The following is a 20,944-nucleotide window of genomic DNA, read 5'->3' on the forward strand; positions in this document are numbered from 1 at the left end:
TTTGGTCCGGTACTCTATTAAAAGGAGGCCTTAATATCCCTTAGTTTCCAATAGGACCCCGCTGCCACGGGAGGGTAGGACAAAAGATGTCATGCAAGTTCTTTTCCATAAGCACGTATGACTATATTCGGAATACATGCCTACATTACATTGATGAATTGGAGCTAGTTCGGCGTCACCCTATGTTATAACTGTTGCATGAATAGTCGCATCCGACATAATTCTCCATCACCGATCCAATGCCTACGAGCTTTTCACATATTGTTCTTCGCTTATTTACTTTTCCGTTGCTACTGTTACAATCACTACAAAACCCAAAAATATTACTTTTGCTACCATTATCACTACTATCATACTACTTTGCTACTAAATACTTTGCTGCAGATATTAAGTTATCTAGGTGTGGTTGAATTGACAACTCAACTGCTAATACTTGAGAATATTCTTTGGCTCCCCTTGTGTCGAATCAATAAATTTGGGTTGAATACTCTACCCTCGAAAACTGTTGCGATCCCCTATTCTTGTGGGTTATCAAGACTATTTTCTGGTGCCGTTGCCGGGGAGCATAGCTCTATTCTTTGAGTCACTTGGGATTTATATCTGCTGGTCACTATGAAGAACTTGAAAGACGAGAAAACTAAAATGTATCCCTCAACTACGAGGGGAGGTAAGGAACTGCCATCTAGCTCTGCACTTGATGCACCTTCTGTTTTGAGTAAACTTGCGACACCTAAACCTGCTTCTGCTATTAATTCTGATATGTCGCATGTCATTGATGATGCCACTTCTGCTTTGCATGATACTTATGATGAAACTACTTCTATGCTTGATACTACTATGCCACTTGGTGAATTTGTTGATGAACAACTTGCTAGGGCTAGAGAGAATGAAATTATTCAAACTGATAATGTTGATGAAAGTGATGATGAAGATTCTCCCCCTAGATATGAATTGCCTGTTGTGCCTGAGGGTTATGTTATGGATGAAGAAACTGCTAGAGACTTTCTTCCTTGCAATGATAGAAGTGATCTTAAGAAATTATTAGCTAAGCTGAAAGAAAAATCTCTGAATGCTAGAATGAAATATGATCCTGCTTATGCTAATTCACCTATCTTTGTTACTGATAAGGATTTTGATTTCTCTATTGATCCTGATATAGTTACTTTGGTTGAATCTGATCCTTTTTATGGCTATGAATCTGAAATTGTTGTGGCACATCTTACTAAATTAAATGATATAGCCACCCTGTTCACTAATGATGAGAAAACTCGCTACTACTATATCCTTAAAATATTTTCGTTCTCATTAAAGGGTGATGCTAAGATATGGTTTAATTCTCTTGATCCTGGTTCTGTGCGTAGTCCCCAAGATATGATTTACTACTTCTCTGCTAAATATTTCCCCGCTCATAAGAAACAAGCTGCTTTAAGGGAAATATATAATTTTGTGCAAATTGAAGAAGAGAGTCTCCCACAAACTTGGGGGAGGCTTCTCCAATTACTTAATGCTTTGCCTGACCATCCTCTTAAGAAAAATGAAATACTTGATATCTTTTATAATGGACTAACCGATGCTTCCAGAGACCACGTGGATAGTTGTGCTGGTTGTGTTTTCAGGGAAAGAACTGTCGATCAACCTGAAATTCTGTTGAATAATATGTTGACCAATGAAAATAATTGGACACTTCCTGAACCAACTCCTAAGCCAACTCCGAAGAAAAGGGGTGTTCTATTTCTCAGTCCTGAAGATATGCAAGAGGCAAAGAAATCTATGAAAGAAAAAGGTATAAAAGCTGAAGATGTTAAGAATTTACCTCCTGTGGAAGAAATACATGGTCTGAATTTACCGATTGTTGAAGAAACACATGGTCTTGATAACCCGACACAGGTAGTAAAGGTAAATTATCTCTATAGATATGATAAAGCTGAAATCCCTCCTACTAAGTTTGCTAGACAATGCTTAGATGAGTTTGATAATTTTATGGTTAAGCAAGAAGACTTCAATGCTTATTTTGGTAGAGAATTAAAACGCAATGCTTATATGATTGAACACTTGAGTGACTATATGTCTAGAGTTAAAGGTGAACTTAAACTCATTAGTAAACATGCTTCTATGGTCACCACTCAAGTAGAACAAGTACTTAAAGCTCAGAATGATTTTCTCAATGAAATGAATAGTAAGAATAATGACTTTGCTGTTAGAGTTGCAACTAGAGGGGGTAAGGTGACTCAGGAACCTTTGTATCCTGAAGGCCACCCTGAGAGAATTGAGCAGGATTCTCAGAGAAATAATTTAGATGCACCTAGCCCTTCTAAAAAGAAGAAAAAGAAAAATGTGACTCCTCTGGTAATGAACATGAACCTAGTGATAATGTTAACGATGATGTTCATGTTGATGCTCAACCTAGCAATGACAATGATGTAGAAATTGAACCGCTGTTGATCTTGATAACCCACAATCAAAGAATCAACGTTATGATAAGAGAGACTTTGTCGCTAGGAAGCATGGTAAAGAAAGAGAGCCATGGGTTCAGAAGCCCGTGCCTTTTCCTCCCAAACCATCCAAGAAAAAGGATGATGAGGATTTTGAGCGCTTTGCTGAAATGATTAGACCTATCTTTTTGCGTATGCGTTTGACTGATATGCTCAAAAATCCTTATGCTAAGTACATGAAAGAAATTGTTACCAATAAGAGAAAGATACCGGAAGCTGAAATTTCCACCATGCTTGCTAATTATACTTTCAAGGGTGGAATACCTAAGAAACTAGGAGATCCCGGAGTACCCACTATACCATGCTCCATTAAAATAAATTATGTTAGAACTGCTTTATGTGATCTTGGACCCGGTGTTAGTGTTATGCCTCTATCTTATCGTAGACTTGATCTGAATAAGTTGACACCTACTAAAATATCTTTGCAAATGGCCGATAAATCAACTGCTATACCTGTCGGTATTTGTGAGGATGTGCCTGTTGTTGTTGCAAACGTTACTATTTTAACGGACTTTGTTATTCTTGATATTCCCGAGGACGGTAGTATGTCTATTATTCTTGGAAGACCCTTTTTGAACACTGCAGGGGCTGTTATTGATTGCAACAAGGGCAATGTCACTTTTCATGTTGATGGCAATGAGCATACGGTACACTTTCCGAGGAAACAACCTCAAGTCCATAGTATAAACTCTATTGGAAAAATCCCATCGATTATTTTTGGAGGTTTTGAATTTCCTCTTCCTAGTGTCAAAAAGAGATATGATATTCTTATTATTGGGGACGTGCATATCCCCGTTGAGGTAACCTAGTGCTATTCGAAAATTCTCCGGTTCCATGTTATTCGGAATGAGTTTGTTAACAAGACCTGATCAACCTTGTTAGTGGATTCCTTTTGATGAGCATGAGATGGATGAAGTTAGAAAGCACAACCTTCTGTATCCTCTTTTTACTTTCTGTTATTTAGTTGAAATAAAGTAAAATTACTATTTTCTGTCTGTTTTCTGAATTATCCATGCTATAAAAAATACCCCGAAAACAAAAGTTCTCCAAATGCCCCGAAATTGAAATATGATTTTTATGGAATATGTGAGAATATCTGGCACTGAGAACACAGCAGGGGGAGCAAGCACCTGGCAACAAGGGTCCAGGGCGTGCCCTCCCCCCATGGGCGCGCCCCCTGCCTCGTGGGCCCATGGTGGCTCCCATCCACTTATTCCTGCACCCAAACACTCCTTCCTCCTAAAAAAATCACCAACCAACTCAAGCACGAGTTCTTGCTCATCTTGCTGCCATTTTTGATCTCCTTGCTCAAAGCTTCAATCACAAAACTGCTTTGGGGGATTGATCTTTGGTATGTGACTCCTCCAATGGTCCAATTAGTTTTTGTTCTAGTGCTTTATTTATTGCAAATTTTTGCTGCTTAGGTGACCTTGTTCTTGAGCTTGCATGTCAAATGTATATGGCCCCAAGTGGTTCTAATGCATGATATAGTCTCTAGGCACTTGTGGGAGTAGTTGCTATCAATTTTGTTGAGTTTCGTTCACTTTTATTTGAAGTTACTAAAATTTTCAGAAATTTTCAGAAAATGATGAAGAGATTTTTTAGGGGTTCTTCGAGCCGAAGCTCGAAGGATAAGCAAAGTGAAGAAGAAGAGAGGCCCAATCTCCCTCGCACCGCGGAAGTTTGGCCGTGTGAATGGCCTTGTGATGATTTCTTGAGAGCAGCCGGGATTTATGATGATTTTTATGAGTTGGCTGAGAATGCAGGCCTCACCGACTTCGTCCGCGACTAACGCGAACAGTATCTCTTACTCACTAATATTTTTGTGCAAAATTTTCATTTCCATGCTAGGAGATCACCACCTTCGGTGGATTTTTATTTATATGATGAGTATAAGGAGATGCCCCTCTCTGAATTTTGTGAGGTTTGCAAGTTGCCTTTTTCGGACAGCGTAGAGGAACCACATCGTAACGATGTGGAGGGGTTTATTGATACAATTGTTGTAGGCGAAACTAGGAAGGTTTCCGATGCAAGAATTACTAGCATACATTTTCCTGTCCTATGTTACTTTGCAATATTTGCTAGTAGATGCTTGATTGGTCGCGGAAACTGTGGCAACCTAAGTGCCCCTGATATCGTTCTTTTGTGCCATGCTATGTTTCGTGATGACACATTTAGTATAGGCGCTATTATTGCAAAGCGGTTAAATCTTAACCGTACTAAGGGCCCCATCTTGGGAGGCATCTTCGCCTCACGCCTCGCTGCATACTTTAACATACCTATTAGGCATTATGAGAAAGAAGAAAAATTGCCGCCTCCTGTTTTTGTAGACTACAAGAGTATGGTTGAACATGATTTCATTGTTAAGAACAGGAAAAAGGAGCTTAACTAAAGACTGTTATTTGATAAAAATCACCCTGAGACTATTACCTTGCCTGCTCCTTCCTTGTTTGATTTATCTGCAGGCAAGTACCTTGTTCCGCTGGAGGCCATTCACGCCTACCGGAACCCCACATCAGCTACAGAGCCAGATCCGGAACCACAATTTGTTCCCTCACGCCAGTCTGTTTACCAGTGGGATCCGGAGGAGATGGCCAACCAGTGGCAACCCGAGGCTTCATCTCAATACGACTCCAGTTATAACTTCGGATATCCGCCAGGCCAGCCGTGGCAATAGACCAACTTAGGCCAAAAGCCTAAGCTTGGGGGAGTACGTATTTCTCACCGACATTACATTTACGTTCACACACTCATGCTAGTTGTCGGTGCTCATACTTTTTCATTGTAATATCCATGCTAGTTTATTTTTCTTTTTTATGCTTTCTTCTTGTGTGTTTGAAAAACCTTAAGAAAACCAAAAAAAAATAGTCGTAGCTTTTAGCTAGTTTACTTCCTTGCTGTAGTAGTAATAATTAAAAGAAAACCCCAAAAAGATTTCCTGTTCTTCTTTTTGCTCGTTGGGAGCTTTCCCGTGTAAATAGTTTTATTACTTTTCTTTTCTTTGGGGGTCGATACGAGAATACCATAATGAAAATGTTGAAGTGGCTCTTATATGCATTATTGTTGATTTAACCAAGAGCCCATATTGCCTTGTCTTCTCCTGTTTATTGAATGCTCACAGATTCCAGCTTAGTCCAATGCACGTGCACTATTATTATTATTATTCACACTGTTCGATCGTGCAACTGAAAGGCAATTATGATGATATATGATGAAATGATTGAGATGAGAGAAGCTGGTATGAGCTCGACCCCTCTTGTTTTTGTAAATATGATTAGTTCATCGTTCCTGATTCAGCCTATTATGAATAAACATGTTTGCAATGATAATTAGAGATTATAGTTACTTATGCCATGCTTAATTAGCTAGAAGTTTATAATGGTTTATCTTGCGTGCCAACATGCTATTAAAATGGTTGTGATGTGGTATGATAGGGTGGTATCCTCCTTTGAATGATTTAAGTGACTTGACTTGGTTTGGGCAAAGGAGTGTCAGTGAGTTGCATCACAACCTCAGGAATCGCAATCTCAGGTTCTTCAGGCTGAGGAATTTCTGGTTCCTCTTAAGTGGCAGCCTGGTTCTTGAATTCTTCATTTTCAGTTTCTTCAGCACTAGCGGCTGGAATGTCTTCATGAGCTTCATCAGATCCCATTTGAACTGTAGTGACTGGGGACTGAGGAATTTGCTGTAGTGGAGTGAAGAGTGGAGAATTGGGGTGCTAACTTTCCCAAAAGTCATCATTCATCACAGGTGTGGTACAACCAATGTCCACATCTTCATCTTCAATTTCTTCAACGCCGGCCTCTTCAGCAGTAAACTGAGGCACAGGCGAGGAAACAACTGGGGTTGAAGGGATTTCATCCACTTCAATTTCTTCATCCATCTACTCTGACGTAGCAGCAGAAGGAGTTTCTTCATGAGAGCCGCTAGGGATCACATATTCTTCATCAAAAGGAACAAGGTCCTTTGATAGCATGGTTGAGATTGGAACAACATCAATCGGGTTTGCAAAAGAGCTGGTCATAGGCTTCATTTTCTTCGGAGCAGAAGAATCTGAAGAAGCTGATGCTTTCCTTTTCTTCACTGCTGCATGCTCTACAGCCTTGGTCTTCTTCACATCTGATGCAGATGGAAGGATTGGAGTTGGAGTAGGCGCAGGTGGAGTAGAGGAATTTGGTGCAGTTTCTTCAGGCACAACTGATGCAGTTGCCCTGACCTCTTCATTTTCTTCAGGCGCACCACAAGTGGGTGCCCTGGGAATTTCATCAGCGGCTGGAATGCAGTCATCAGCCCTGGAACTCACATTATCTTCAGCAGCCTGATTGTCATCAGCAGTGCTGGCATGTTCTTCAGTTTGCTGAGCAGATGCTTCAGCCGGTGTGACTTCAATATGCACAGGGGCAGCGGCACTTGAAGTGAGTGTCTTCGTCAGATTGATGAACCTGACCTTGGCTCCTTTCCAATCAGCATAGTAAGCGTTGAAATCATCGCTGAGGACTTTGATTTCAGACTGGAGCTTTACGAGTTCATCAGTTGTCATAGAGACAACGTTGTTCTTCAGAAACTTCTCCTTCCTGTACTGTGCTTTCTTGAGTTGCCTGGCCTTCTCATATTTCCATTTTTCTTCACTGATGAAATGGGTCAGCATGTGTCTTTGGCCAGGTGTCAACTTGAAATCAGGCATAGGAGTGTTTGGGTCCTTGTGCCAGAGATCAATATAGTCGAGGATCAGCTTTGTATCCAAAAGCAGTGGCACTTCTGTGCCCTTGGCTCTAGCGGCCCTGACTTGCCTGTCTCTGATGATCTTAGCAAGTTCTTCATCATCAGCTTCATCATCTTCAGACGGTACTTGGAAGGCGACCTGCTTCTTCTGAGGACTTGGGCGAGAGCCTTGTCCTGCAGTGGTCTTAGTCTTCAACAGAGAGGGTCCTGTTGAAGAATATGGTGCAGCTGAGGAACTAGCTGAAGCTCCTGAGGCAATGGAGATGCCTGTAGTCCTTTGGCACGTGGCAAGATGCACAGGTGCTGAGGATTTTGTCGGAGCAGCTGAGGACTTTGGAGGAGCAGGAGCGGCTTGAGGAATTGGCCGTGAGGGCTTAGCTGAGGAAATTGGCTGTGAGGGCATTGAAGAAGAGGCACTTGGCTTCTGCGCAGGCTTCTTTGCCATGGATGTCTTCGGCCTTACAGAGGCCTCAGCAGCAGCAGCAGCAGCAGTGGAATCTTCGTTGAATTTCCTCACTGCATCTTTTGCCTATTTGGCCAACTTGGCCTGGCGCTTGGCCCATTCTTCAGGAAAATCCTCACCGCGCTTGATGCTAGTGGATCTGCCTCTTGGCCAGGTGCCAATGGAGGTCTTGAGCATGGAGGAGTAGCACCGAATTTCTTCATGTATTTTGGAGTCACATACCTGTACTCCCTCCACTCTTTTGCCCATCTCCTTTCTATCCTCTGAATGCGCACCTTGCGCTGATTTTTATCTTCCTCAGGGGGTGTGCAGTACCCAGCATAAATGTCCTCAGGGATTTCAAAGGCAGTATTGACCTCAGGCCTCTTTCCTCCTTTCTGTGGCCTCTTTTCATTAGCCATTTTCTTTAGTTGAGGAATTTGAATGATTGAACTCTCTGAAGAAGTATGCAACTTTTCTTCAAGGAACGCTGCAAATGAGTTAAGTTGATGAGAACCTAGTGATTCAGCAGCTGACATGAGTACCTGTGAACAAAGTATAGTTGCGAGGAATTTGGAGAGGTCATATGCGTTCTCAGAAGGTTTTTCAAAAGAACAAGTTTGAGGAATTTGACCAGATGAGTCTTGAAGAATTTCACTAAGCGTTCTTTGTTAGGTTCCAGAGTTGTATAGATCGAAGATCCACACAATTGAGGAATCTTGAAGAAAAGTGATGCTTAGAGAAACGAATCAAGAGCAGATGACATGTGAGGTGTTTAGTGTGTGAGGATTTGAAGAAAAACACCTTTGAAGATTTTGTAGTAAACATTTGAATCAAAGTGGGCAGTAAAAATAACTTTTAATTACCCTGAACGAAGAACACGACGAACTGGGATGTGGAGAAGTGAAGCTCGTCTGTGCAGATATTCCACGCCCTAACTTGGCGGAGGAAGACGGCTACGGCGGCGGCGGAGTGAAGATTTCCGCGGCCGGCGTGAGTACGGCGGCGACGAGGTTGAGGCAGTGAAGCTCTTCCTCACCGGCGACAATGATGTAGCGGCGGCGCTAGGGTTTGAGAAGCTCGAGCTTGGAGAGAGGTCGAGCGGAGTAAAAGAAGTGAGGAAGGGGAGAGGGGGTATTTATAGCCACGGTGAAAAACGGTTCGCCCGAAGAAATTGGACGAACGTGCCCCTGACCCTTCTCATTCGCATGACATGTGTCACCCACGTACTGAGAAGTGGAGATCGTGGGTGAATGGATAAGTACTTCGTGGGATGCGGAACAGTTTGAGTGGCAAAGCCGAAAATTTGGATAAGATAAGTTAAAAGTTCCGTTCGCAAATTCTTCAGCTGACAAGGACGCAATGAAGATTTTGAATGAGTTTCAAATAGAACGCACATGAAGAATTTGTGAATAGATTGGGTTGAGTATAGCATAGAGGGGGAAGGGTCCGATCACATTCACTTAGCAGAAAAACCAACTTGAAGAATTAGCCATAAGTGAATGCTGTAGAGGACATAAACTCATATATATATATATATAGCCAATGAAGAGAAACGACGGAAACAGTGAAGATTTTGCAAAGTTGAAGAATATGAACAACTGAGAAATTTCAAAACTGAGGAAAAACTCAAATTGAAGATTTTCAACTTTTGTGGTGGCGTGAACCATCGTATAAGAATGATGATTTCGGACACCGCGTACAATTGTCGTAGGGTTCTGAGAATCAAATTCTTCATTAATTTCTTCACACGTAGAGTGTTATTCTTCATTGATTGAAGAAAAACGTTTCTTCATGTGTTGCACATCTAAGTCATCAATTTTGCATAAGTGTTAGGATGAGTGTCCTTTTCAAAGAACATTCGAAGATTCTAAGATATTTAGCTCACACCGCAACTTGCTAAATCTCTTCTCATCCAAGGGCTTTGTGAAGATATCGGCTAGCTGTTCTTCAGTCTTCACATGCTCAATAGAAATGTCACCCTTCAACACATGATCGCGAAGAAAATGATGACGAATCTGAATGTGCTTTGTCTTTGAGTGCTGAACTGGGTTGTGAGCAATCTTGATGGCACTCTCATTGTCACAGAAGAGAGGCACATTCTTCACGTTGACGCCGTAGTCCTTGAGAGTTTGCTTCATCCACAGCAATTGAGCATAGCAAGAACCAGCAGCAATGTACTCAGCTTCATCAGTAGAAAGTGATACGCAGTTCTGTTTCTTCGAGGACCAACAGACCAAAGATCGTCCGAGGAAATGACATGTACCAGATGTTGACTTGCGATCCACACGATCACCAGCATAGTCAGAGTCAGAATATCCAACGAGATCAAAAGCCGAGCCCTTGGGGTACCATAATCCTAGTGTTGGTGTGTGATCTAGATATCGAAGAATATGCTTCACAGCCTTATGGTGTGATTCCTTCGGTGTAGCTTGAAATCGGGCACACATGCAAACACTAAGCATAATATCTGGCCTAGATGCACATAAGTACAATAAAGAACCAATCATGGAGCGGTATACCTTTTGATCGAAGTCAATACCATTTTCATCAGTGCACAGATGGCCATTTGTGGGCATAGGAATTTTGACGCCTTTGCAATCTTGCATGCCGAATTTCCTCAGTACATCCTTGAGGTATTTCTCTTGAGATTTGAATATGCCATTGCGTTGTTGACGAATTTGAAGACCTAAGAAGAATTTCAACTCTCCCATCATAGACATTTGATATTCTTCACTCATCATATAGGCAAATTCATCACTATAACGTTGGTCAGTACAGCCAAAGATGATGTCATCAACATATATTTGGCATACAAACAATTCATCATCATATGATTTAGTGAAAAGAGTAGGGTCGAGTGAACCGGGTTTGAAGCCTTTCTTTATGAGGAATTCCTTCAAAGTATCATACCACGCCCGAGGGGCCTGCTTGAGGCCATAGAGGGCCTTATTTAGTCTGAAGACTTTGTTAAGATGCTTAGGATCTTCAAAACCTGGGGGTTGAGCAACATATACTTCTTCCTCAAGCTTACCATTGAGGAATGCACTTTTCACATCCATTTGATATAAAGTGATATCATGATGGTTAGCATAAGCAAGTAATATGCGAATAGCTTCAAGTCTAGCAACAGGTGCAAAAGTTTCACCGAAATCAATTCCTTCAACCTGTGTGTAGCCTTGAGCTACTAGCCGTGTCTTATTCCTCACCACAAGGACATTTTCATCTTGCTTGTTGCGGTAGATCCACTTTGTGCCAATGATATTGTGTTTGCGAGGATCTGGACGATTGACCAGTTCCCAAACGTTGTTGAGCTCGAACTGATGTAATTCTTCTTGCATGGCCTGAATCCACTCAGGCTCCATAAATGCTTCATGCATCTACCTTAGTGGGCTCTGAGATAGAGACAAAAGCATAGTGCCCACAAAAGTTAGATAAATGTGAAGCTTTTGAGCGTGTGAGAGGACCTGGTGCTTCAATGTCATCGATGATCTTCTCAACTAGCACTTCTTTTGCAACGCGAGGATGAGTAGGTTGTCGTCGAGGAATTTGATCAGCATTTTCTTCAGCAATTTCTTCAGGTGCATTAGCTCGACGTTCTTCATGTTCTGGAATGAATTATTCAGCAGATTCTTCGGTAGGAATGACATCCTCAGTAGCCTTGAACTTGATAGTTTCCTCAAGTGATGGTTCATCTATCACATAGGGTAGGTGCTCTCTTTGCGAGCCATTAGTTTCATCGAACCGCACATCTACAATTTCAACAACCTTGTGAAGAACGGTGTTGAAGACTCTGTAGGTGTGCGAGTCCTTTCCGTAACCAAGCATAAAACCTTCATGTGCTTTCGGTGCAAATTTAGCATCGTGATGAGGATCTCTAATCCAACATTTAGCACCGAAGACTTTGAAATAACTCACATTGGGTTTCTTGTCAGTGAGGAGTTCATAGGCAGTCTTCTTGAAGAATTTGTGAAGATATACCCTGTTGATGATGTGGCACGCAGTATAAATTGCCTCAATCCAGAAGTGACGAGGCGTCTTGTACTCATCAAGCATAGTGCGAGCTATCTCAACAAGAGTTCTGTTCTTGCGCTCCATGACGCCATTTTGCTGAGGAGTGTAAGGAGCAGGTAACTCATGAGTAATACCAAGTTCATCAAGATAATCATCAAGACCAGAATTCTTGAACTCAGTTCCATTGTCACTTCTGATGTGCTCGATCTTCACACCAAAGTTGGTTGAAGCCCTCGAGGAAAATCGTTTGAAGACTTCCTGCACTTCATGTTTGTAAGTAACAATGTGTACCCATGTGTAATGAGAGTAATCATCAACAATAACAAGCCCATAGAGAGATGCATCATTTGTGACAGCTGAGTCATGGTTAGGACCAAAGAGGTCCATGTGAAGCAATTCGAATGGTCGAGTAGTGGTCATGATAGTCTTCGCTGGATGCTTAGCCTTGGTCATCTTTCCAGCTTCACAAGCTCCACATAGGTGATCCTTGAGGAATTTGACATTCTCAATGCCAATGACATGCTTCTTCTTCGCAAGCGTGTGCAAATTCCTCATGCCTGCATGACCAAGTCGTCGATGCCATAGCCATCCTTCTGAAGCTTTTGCAAGTAGGCACGCGACTGGTTGCGGTCCTGTACAGAAATCAACAATATACAAGTATCCTCTCCTAAAGCCTTCGAAGACTTTGGAATTGTCAGCTTCCATAACCACAACACAATGATACTTGCCAAAGACAACTACCATATCAAGATCACAAAGCATTGAGACAGACATGAGGTTGTATCCTAAGGACTCGACAAGCATGACTTTGTCCATGTGTCGATCCTTTGTGATCGCAACCTTACCTAGACCCAATACCTGACTTTTGCCTTTGTCAGCGAAGATGATATGCTTCAGATGCGATGGTGATAAGGGAGCATCAATCAATAGATTCTTGTCACCAGTCATGTGATTTGTACATCCACTATCGAGGACCCACTCAGTAGCTTTGGGTTGATCATCCTACAGATGAATTAGTGCAGCTTACCAACTTCATATACTTCATCAGTGAAGAATATGACATCAATTCATCAGATCAATTTCATCAAGCAATAGAACAGATAAAGTAGTATGAGGACGTGAGAAATGAAAGTTCATTTCTTCATGATTAGCCTGCGTCCTTTCAGGCATACTTCAGGTCTCCAGCAAATTCTTTAGACATTCAAGTACGTCTGGAGACCTGACCCTGTAGAAGAGATTAGTTCTTTTTCTTCACCACCCACATCTGAAGGGGTGGCAAAGAGTTCATCACTCCGCGAGCTCCATATGAGAAAGGTGTTGGGGAACGTAGTAATTTCAAAAAAATTCCTACGCACACGCAAGATCATGGTGATGCATAGCAACGAGAGGGGAGAGTGTTGTCCACGTACCCTCGTAGACCGAAAGCGGAAGCGTTAACACAACGCGGTTGATGTAGTCGTACGTCTTCACGATCCGACCGTTCAAGTACCGAACGCACGACACCTCCAAGTTCAGCACACGTTCAGCTCGATGACGTCCCTCGAACTCCGATCCAGCCGAGTGTTGAGGGAGAGTTTCGTCAGCACGACGGTGTGGTGACAATGATGATGTTCTACCGATGCAGGGCTTCGCCTAAGCACCGCTACGATATTATCGAGGTGTAATATGGTGGAGGGGGCACCGCACACGGCTAAGAGATCAATGATCAATTGTGTGTCAAGAGGTGCCCCCTGCCCCCGTATATAAAGGAGCAAGGGGGGGTTCGGCCGGCCAAAGGGGAGAGGCACGCCAGGAGGAGTCCTACTCCTACCGGGAGTAGGACTCCCCCCCTTTTCCATGTTGGACTAGGAGAGAGAGGGGGAAGAGGTGGAGGTTAGGAAGGAAAAAGGGGGGCGCCGCCCCCTTCTCCTTGTCCTATTCGGACTGGGGGGGAGGGGCGTGCGGCCCTGCCCTGGCCTCCTCTCCTCTCTTCCACCTAGGCCCACTAAGGCCCATTAAGTTACCGGGGGGTTCCGGTAACCTCCAGGTACTCCGGAAAAATCCCGATTTCACCCGGAACACTTACGATATCCAAACATAGGCTTCCAATATATCAATCTTTATGTCTCGACCATTTCGAGACTCCTCTTTATGTCCGTGATCACATCTGGGACTCCGAACAACCTTCGGTACATCAAAACATATAAACTCATAATATAACTGTCATCGTAACGTTAAGCGTGCGGACCCTACGGGTTCGAGAACTATGTAGACATGACCGAGACACCTCTCCGGTCAATAACCAATAGCGGAACCTGGATGCTCATATTGGCTCCCACATATTCTACAAAGATCTTTATCGGTCAGACCGCATAATAACATACGTTGTTCCCTTTGTCATCGGTATGTTACTTGCCCGAGATTCGATCGTCGATATCTCGATACCTAGTTCAATCTCGTTACCGGCAAGTCTCTTTACTCGTTCCGTAATACATCATCCCGCAACTAACTCATTAGTTACAATGCTTGCAAGGCTTATAGTGATGTGTATTACTGAGTGGGCCCAGAGATACCTCTCTGACAATCGGAGTGACAAATCCTAATCTCGAAATACACCAACCCAACAAGTACCTTTGGAGACACCTGTAGAGCACCTTTATAATCACCCAGTTACGTTGTGACGTTTGGTAGCACACAAAGTGTTCCTCCGGTAAACGGGAGTTGCATAATCTCATAGTCATAGGAACATGTATAAGTCATGAAGAAAGCAATAGCAGCATACTAAACGATCGAGTGCTAAGCTAACGGAATGGGTCAAGTCAATCACATCATTCTCCTAATGATGTGATCCTGTTAATCAAATGACAACTCATGTCTATGGCTAGGAAACATCACCATCTTTGATCAACGAGCTAGTCAAGTAGAGGCATACTAGTGACACTCTGTTTGTCTATGTATTCACACAAGTATTATGTTTATGGTTAATACAATTCTAGCATGAATAATAAACATTTATCATGATATAAGGAAATAAATAATAACTTTATTATTGCCTCTAGGGCATATTTCCTTCAAAAGGTGGCATAGAAACCAATCCGTTTCGTTTCACATAAGAGAAGTTAGGGTAAGCATATGAATAAGCAGAGAAATTCTTCGAGGACTTACGAACATAATGATTAGAAGAATAATGCTCATATTCATAGCCCTTGGCTCCACCCTGCGAAACAGAGTTGTTAGCACGATGATGTTCATATGAGGACTTTGATCCTCTTGAGGAATTTGATCCATGTGAGGAATTTGGTCCGTATGAGGACTTGGATCCATATGAAGAATTTGGTCCATATGAAGAATTTGATCTGGGGTTCCTATTCCTCACAGGTGGTGTCATGAGGACATTCACCTGAAGACTTTCAAGGCATCTTTTGGGAACCCAGATTTTCTTCATAGGAGAACCGTTCCTGCAGTTAGTGCCAACATATCTAGCAAATACTTCACCATTCTAATTTTTGAACAGTTTATAGTTGTAGTCAAATGACTCATCAGAAGAATGAGGAGATTCACATGTAAAGCCAGATAAGTTAGATGGATCAACTGGAGGTCCCTTTGCAGCAACCCATGAGGTTTTGGGGTACTGCTCAGGCTTCCAATATGTACCATCAGCATTGAGTTTTCTCTCAAAGGCAATACCCTCTTTCCTAGGGTTTCTGTTGAGGATCTGCTTTTTAAGCACATCACAAAGAGTCTGATGCCCGTTGAGACTTTTGTACATGCCTGTCATGTACAATTCCTTCAGCCCTGCATCGTTAGTGATACTAGCAATGTCCTCAGATGAGGAATTAATGATTGCAGAGACAGTTGAGGAATTTGTAGCATTAGGAGCATTTGAACATTCAGGTGAAGAATTAGCAGATTCACGTTCAATGCATTTCAAACATGGAGGAACAAATTCTTCCTGAGCAGCGCTGATTTGTTGAGCAAGTAATGAATCGCGCTCCTTCTGAAGATCTTCATAACTCACTTTTAGCTTCTCTAGATCTTGCTTTCTTTGAAGAAATTCATAAGAAAGCTTCTCATGATCAGACAAAAGAGTGTTATGATGACCTTGAAGGTTGTCATACCTATCTGAAGTCTCTGAAGATTTTCAGTCAAGGTTTTAGTGCGATCCATTTCTTCACCCAACATATCATCACTCTTGTCTAGCATGTTTTGAACCTTTTCAAGGCCCTTTGTTGTTTCACAACAATCTTAGCAAGTTTAGAATAGCTAGGCTTAAGGTTTTCATCAGATTCATTTTCACTTGATTCAGATGAGGCATATTTGAGTACCTTGGCACCCTTTGCCATGAAGCAATAGGTGGGAGCGTAGTCATCATTGCCTTCACCAGCCTTGTTGGCGAGGTCATTTTCTTCAGAGTTGAAGATAGACTTGCTGACGAATGCAGTAGCGAGGGCTAGGCTCGCCACACCGGATTCGGAATCCTTAGATGCCTCCTCTTCCTCATTTTCTTCAAATTCAGCCTCAGAGTGCATTTCCTTGCCAATGAATGCCCGAGCCTTCTTAGAGCTACTCTTCTTGTGAGATGAAGACTTAGAGGATTTTGATGATGAAGATTTTGAGGATTTCTTCTTTTTCTTCGTATCATCAGAACTGTAATCCTTGTATTTCTTCTTCTTTGATTCCTTTTCCCACTGAGGACAATCTTGAATGTAGTGTCCTGGTTTCTTGCATTTGTGACAAAGCCTCTTCTTGTAGTCACTGGATGAGGAATCATTTCTCCTTGACGGTCTTCCAGAGCGACCACGTCTTGAGAGCTTCTGGAATTTCTTCACAAGCAGTGCTAGATCATGGCTCAGTTCTTCAGGATCACCAAGACTGCTTTGAGAGTCTTCATCTTCAGACTCAGAAACTGCCTTGGCCTTCAGTGCACGTGATCTGCCATAGCTCGAACCATAGAGATCTCTCTTTTCAGCAAGCTGGAACTCATGAGTGTTTAGCCTTTCGAGGATATCAGCGGGATCAAGTGACTTGTAATCAGCACGCTCTTGTATCATCAAGGCCAGAGTATCAACTGAGGAATCAAGCGATCTCAGCAGTTTCTTCACCACCTCGTGGTCGGTGATGTCAGTGGCACCAAGTGCTTGAAGCTCATTTGAGATGTCAGTGAGGCGATCAAAGGTTTGTTGAACATTCTCATTGTCGAGTCTTTTGAAGCGGTTGAAGAGATTGCGAAGAACATCAACTCGAGAGTCACGCTGTGTTGAGACTCCTTCATTTACTTTGGACAGCCTATCCCAGATAAGCTTAGCAGTTTCCAAAGCACTCACTCTTCCATACTGTCCTTTGCTCAGATAGCCACATATGATATTCTTCGCTTGAGAATCGAGTTGCTTGAATCTCTTCACATCGGTAGCGTTCAGTGAGGGTGAGACAGAGGGAACACCTTTTTCCACAACATACCAGAGATCGTTATCAATTGCCTCAAGATGCATTCGCATCTTATTCTTCCAGTAGGGGTAGTCCGTCCCATCGAAGGTAGGACACCCAGCAGAGACCTTGATCATACCTGCGGTTGACATAACTAAAACTCCAGGTGGTTAAACCAAAATCACACAAAACAAGGGAGTACCCTGCTCTGATACCAATTGAAAGTGCGTTATATCGACTAGAGGGGGGTGAATAGGCTATTTTTATAAATTCTTCACTGAGGAATTGTGGGTGAGGAAATTCCTTAGCGAAGAACTACTTGCAGTGGAATAAGTACTCAAAAGTATGCATAGCAGAACATAAGCATAGTCATCATGATGAAATGAAAACAAGCACAGAGTACAGAAAGCGTAAACACGGGATAACACAGGATGAAGACAAACAGACTGAGGAAATTGAGAAAGTCTTCAGTCAAAGTCTTCAAACACAGATATGAACAATTGCACAACACAGGAATGAGGAAATGAAAGAGTTGAGGAAATAGAACCAATTGGCTTGGTGAAGACAATGATTTGGTAGACCAGTTCCAACTGCTGTCTCAGTTGTACGTCTAGTTGGAGCGGCTGGGTATTTAAACCTGAGGACACCCAGTCCCGGACACACAGTCCTCACCGTATTCTCCTTGAACTAAGGTCACACAGACCTCGTCCAATCACTCATGGTAAGTCTTCAGGTGACTTCTGAACCTTCACAAACTCGGTCACTCGGCGATCCACAATTTCCTCTTGGATGCTCTAGACCATGACGCCTAACCGTCTGGAAGAAGCACAGTCTTCAAAGGTAACAAGCGTTGGATCCACGCAGGATCAATCTCTTCAGTGATGCTCAATCACTTTGGGTTTGTAGGTGTTTGGGTTTGGGGGTTTTCCTCACTTGATGATTTTCGCTCAAAGTCCTCGGAGGATGGGATGCTCTCAAATGACAAGTGTCAGTTTCTCTCGGAGCAGCCAACCAGCTAGTGGTTGTAGGGGGCGGCTATTTATAGCCAAGGGAACAGCCCTCATGATAAGACATAAATGCCCTTCAATGATATGACCGTTAGGTGGGTAGATATTTTGGGACAACTGGCGCATAGCACAGCAACGGTCGGAAATTTGAGGTTCAAATTCCTCAGGGCTATCATGTTCCTCACTGTGTAGGCAATCCGCACTAGCGAATTCCTAACTCCTCAGTCAGAACAAATTCCTCAGAGACCAGAAGAACTTCGTCTCTGTCACTGAAGAATATGACTGAACTGTATGAGATTTCCAATGGCTTCACTCGAAGGGATTGGTAGGTGTAGGATTTTGAGTTGAGCATCACATGGAAATTTTTCCTTAGTATTTCCTCGACCCCTTTAACAGTACGGTGTTTCCTATGACTCAAGAAAGAGAAAATAAAACTACGAAAACAAAAGTCTTCACGCTTCATATTCCTCAAATGAATACCAAGTCTTCAATGTCACACCAATTTCTTCACTTTCAAAGTCTTCAGAAAGTCTTCAGAAATCCAAAGTCTTCAGTCGAAAAACTTCATTTTTAGGGGTCGACTTTCACTGTAATTATCAAACTCCTCATAGACTTATAGATCTGTGTACACTCACAAATGCATTAGTCCCTTAACCTATAAGTCTTCAATACACCAAAATCACTAAGGGGCACTAGATGCACTTACAATCTGATATTGTTCTTGCATCATGTGTCCAAACTCATCACTGTATTTCTTGTCAGTGCAGCCGAAGATAATGTCATCCACATAGATTTGGCACACAAATAGTTTTCCATCATATGTCTTCGTGAAGAGTGTAGGATCTAGAGAACCAGGTTTGAAGCCTTTGCTCTTCTGGAAGTCTTTGAGTGTGTCATACCAAGCATGAGGGGCTTGTTTGAGGCCATACAGTGCCTTGTTGAGCTTGTATACCATATCCGGATGCTTTGGATCTTCAAAGCCAGGAGGTTGTGCAACATACACTTCTTCTTCAATCTTGCCATTGAGAAAGGCACTCTTCACATCCATTTGGTACAGGAGGATGTTGTGATGATTGGCATAGGCTAGCAGTATGCAAATGGCTTCAAGCCTAGCCACCGGAGTAAATGTTTCATCGAAGTCAATTCCTTCAACTTGAGTGTATCCTTGAGCAACGAGACGAGCCTTGTTTCTGGCAACTTGACCATGCTCATCTTGCTTGTTGCGATATATCCATTTGGTGCCTATGATGTGGTGCTTGCGAGGATCAGGACGCTTGACCAATTCCCACACATTGTTCAGCTCGAACTGTTGAAGCTCTTCTTGCATAGCTTGAATCCATTCAGGTTCCATGAAGGCTTCAGCAACTTTCTTGGGTTTAGATATTGAGACGAATGCAAAGTGCCCACAGAGATTTGCTAGATGTGTTGCTCTTGAACGAGTGAGTGGACCTGGTGCATTGATGCTATCAATTATCTTCTCAATCTGGACTTCATTTGCAACACTAGGATGAGCTGGATGAAGATTTTGTTCAGACTGATCATTTTCTTCATTTTGGGCATTGGCTTCAGGCCGAGCATTGTCTTCAGGTTGATTAGGCGCAGAAATGATAAGTTCCTCTTCAGCCTGTGCCTCAGAAGGTATGATCTCTCCAGTACCCATAAGCTTGATTGATTCACTGGGAGGGACTTCATCTAGCACATTTGGCAGGTGCTCTCTTTGCGAGCCATTAGTCTCATCGAACCGCACATCCACAGTTTCAACCACTTTATAGTGAAAGAGGTTGAAGACTCTGTAGGAGTGCGAATCCTTTCCGTAACCAAGCATAAAACCTTCATGTGCTTTTGGTGCAAATTTTGAAGTGTGATGAGGATCCTTGATCCAGCACCTAGCACCAAATACTCTGAAGTAGCTTACATTTGGCTTCTTACCAGTTAGGAGCTCATAGGATGTCTTCTTCAGAAGCTTGTGAAGATAAACACGGTTGATGACAAGGCATGCAGTATCAATGGCATCGGGCTTGAACTTTCTCGGAGGTTTGTATTCATCAAGCATCGTCCGTTCCATCTCAATGAGTGTCCTGTTCTTGCGCTCCATGATGCCATTTTGCTGAGGTGTGTATGGAGCAGAGAACTCATGAGTGATGCCCAATGTATCAAGATAAGTGTCGAGGCCTGTGTTCATGAACTCTGTGTTGTTGTCGCTTCTGGTGTGCTTGATCATGATGCCATAGTTCGTCATGGCACGATTGGCGAAGCGTCTGAAGACATCCTCCACTTCATTCTTGTAGAGGATTATATGCACCCATGTATATCTGGAATAATCATCAACAATGACGAAACCATAGAGGCAAGCAGTGGTAGTAAGTGTAGAGTAGTGAGTAGAGCCAAAAAGATCCATGTGAAGCAGCTTGAAGGGTTGAGATGTAGTCATGATTGTCTTTGAGGGATGCTTGGCCCTTGTCATCTTTCCAGCTTCGCAGGCACCGCATAGATGATCCTTCTTGAACTTGACGCCTTCGATGCCAATGACGTGTTTCTTCTTCGCGAGTGTTACAAGTTCCTCATGCCTGCATGTCCTAGCCTCTGATGCCAGAGCCAGCACTCTGAAGCTTTTGCTAGAAGACATACGGCCAGCTGTGGTCATGCTGAGAAATCTACCATATACAGATCATCTTTCCGATACCCTTCAAAGACTAGAGACTTGTCAGATTCCATTAGAACAAGGCAACGATATTTTCCAAATATCACAATCATGTTTAAGTCACAAAGCATTGAGACAGACATTAAGTTGAAACCAAGGGATTCAACAAGCATCACTTTATCCATGTGCTAATCCTTTGAGATTGCAACTCTACCTAGACCCA

The sequence above is a fragment of the Aegilops tauschii genome, chromosome 5, assembly GCF_002575655.3.
Source record: "Aegilops tauschii subsp. strangulata cultivar AL8/78 chromosome 5, Aet v6.0, whole genome shotgun sequence".
NCBI classification, from domain to species: Eukaryota; Viridiplantae; Streptophyta; class Magnoliopsida; order Poales; family Poaceae; genus Aegilops; species Aegilops tauschii.